At 48.4% G+C, this 2178-nt stretch overlaps 1 pseudogene; it reads right to left on the reverse strand.

Annotated features, from left to right (window-relative positions):
• Positions 1-229: 229 nt before the first annotated feature.
• On the reverse strand, positions 230-1933 carry LOC148933313 (nematode resistance protein-like HSPRO2 pseudogene; annotated as a pseudogene).
• Between the last annotated feature and the right edge of the window lie 245 nt (positions 1934-2178).

Raw genomic sequence — 2178 nt, forward strand, 5'->3', positions numbered from 1 at the left:
TACGGCTATTAAATTATTCTAAAATTAAAATGTTCATACTTTTTAGATAAAATAGTTCTTATTTTTCAGAGACGAATAGAACACGATTTCTCTTGCTAGTTTTTTTTGGAACGAAGTGAATACTACAAATAAAATTTTAAGTTTATCCATAATCCAATGTGTTATTATGATGAGGTGGCTAATAAACCTTTCAACCAACGTATAACGATAGAAAAAACACAATCCAAAATTAAGAATATAATTTAACACGTGTACTATAGAAATTAAATAAATCATCAAAATTGACTGAAAATTCTTTACAATCATTTTAGTAGTGTGTAAATGAATGGCCTAAATTGTTAACGTCAAGTTGGACGTGGTAAGGCGTCATGGCTCCAACGCTCCCCGAGAAACGTCTTAGCAGCGTCCAAGCTCGGGAAATAGGTCGGCTCGAGAAATATGTGGCTCAACAAATCGCCCGATTCAACATTTGCCTTGGCCTCCAAGCTCCCCATCACAACCGCCACTACCTGCTTGTAACAGAAATAAAACCTCTTCACCGCCCCCTCCACCGCCTGCATCGCCTGCAGCAGGTGGATTTTCGCGGATTCCTCCTTTCTTCTGTACAGCTCCATCGCCGCGTTCTGTATCCTAGGTCCACCGCTCGGATCCACCTCCACCTCCAAAACCGCCGGCACACTGTGCCTCAGATCCTTGGACGATTTCGTCGCCTCCACGAGCTCGCGCGATCTGAAGCAGAAGAGCTCCGAATCGGAACTCGCTTTGATCGCGAGCTGATTTTTCAGCCGCAGGAAATCATCCGGATCCATCAACAGGTGCAGATCTTCGATCTGAGAGAGAATCGACCACACCTTCTCCAGCAGCCAGCAATGGCTCGCCGCTTCCTCGTAGCGCCGCGAATCGATCTCGCCGCCGATTCTCGCGATCAACTGCTTCGCGACTCGGATCCACGACTCCAGAACCTGATGCGTCGAGTAGAGCGTCCTGTTCTCCGAATTGTTCGATTCGACGTCGTCGATCGGGCACCTCTTCAGCGCGTGCACCGCCGCCGGCTTGCAGATGAGGTCGTAATTGAGGCTCGGCTTGCCGCTGAGGTTGGGTTCTCCCAAGCCGAGCGTGTAGGGGCACCCCTGCATCTGGCACTCGATCCCGTACTGGATTTTCCGAGCGACGTCTTCGAACTTGTGCCACGCGGCCAGGCGCGGCAGGAGGCTCTCCTCGCTGACGTGGCTCACCACCACCGTGTCGTCCGCCATCTTCCACACCTCCGCCGAGCTGTTCGTCGCCGCTAGTGCGCCGGCGGAAGAGGAGAGATCCACGATCGGAATAGTAGCTCGCGTCTCCTCGTCGTCCTCGCATAACTGTGAAATAAACTCGATCTGGCTCATCGCGAGAGCTTCGATCCTCCGCCGCCATTCCCGACGGTTCGCGTATGGCCTTGCGTCGGACAGAAGCGTCGAGATGAAGCGGAAGGTAATTTCGAGGCCGGTGAAAGCCGGTTTGAGAATCGACTCGCTCTTCCATTCAGGAAACTCGGTGGCTTCCCATAGCTTCCACAGCTCCGGAAGGCGGAGATATTGCTCGTACGCCGAACACGACGACTCCGATGCGGCCGCCAGCTCAGCGAGGCGGAGCTTTAGTGGCGGAATCGTAATTTGAAGCTTGTTGGAGATTTCAGAGCCGATCATCTTGGTTTTCCAATCCAAATCCACCATTTTTCATGTAAGTTTATTCCGTGAATTTATATTTTTTTTATATGTGTGGGGTTTGAAATGGGGAAATGAGGGAGGAAGGGTATATATAGGAAGAGTCGGAGGGAAAGGCGTGTGAAGCAGAGAAACACGGAAGAAATTGAAATGGCGCGGCGGTGGGAATACTTATTTAATTGAGAATTGTTGGTATTTCGGAATTAAAATAGAAAAGCTTATCCGTATACGGATATACCTAACGCAGTAGGTTGGAGATTATGATATTAACGAATGTGTCCTTGAGTCGTGATATGTTTCGAATTTCAATTAAGGCTGCTGCTTCAGGAAATAACCTACTACGCCTTGCTGGACTTCCCTCCAATATGTTATCGACGCGTGTGGGAGTATGTGCCGCCACTCACGAATTAGGACTACTATTTTTCTCGTATAAGTGTAACCAATTTATATTTCTTAAATTATTGAATTTATT

The sequence above is a fragment of the Salvia hispanica genome, chromosome 1 (genome assembly GCF_029641045.1).
Source record: "Salvia hispanica isolate PSC_SH4W2 chromosome 1, Shi_PSC_v1, whole genome shotgun sequence".
NCBI classification, from domain to species: domain Eukaryota; kingdom Viridiplantae; phylum Streptophyta; class Magnoliopsida; order Lamiales; family Lamiaceae; genus Salvia; species Salvia hispanica.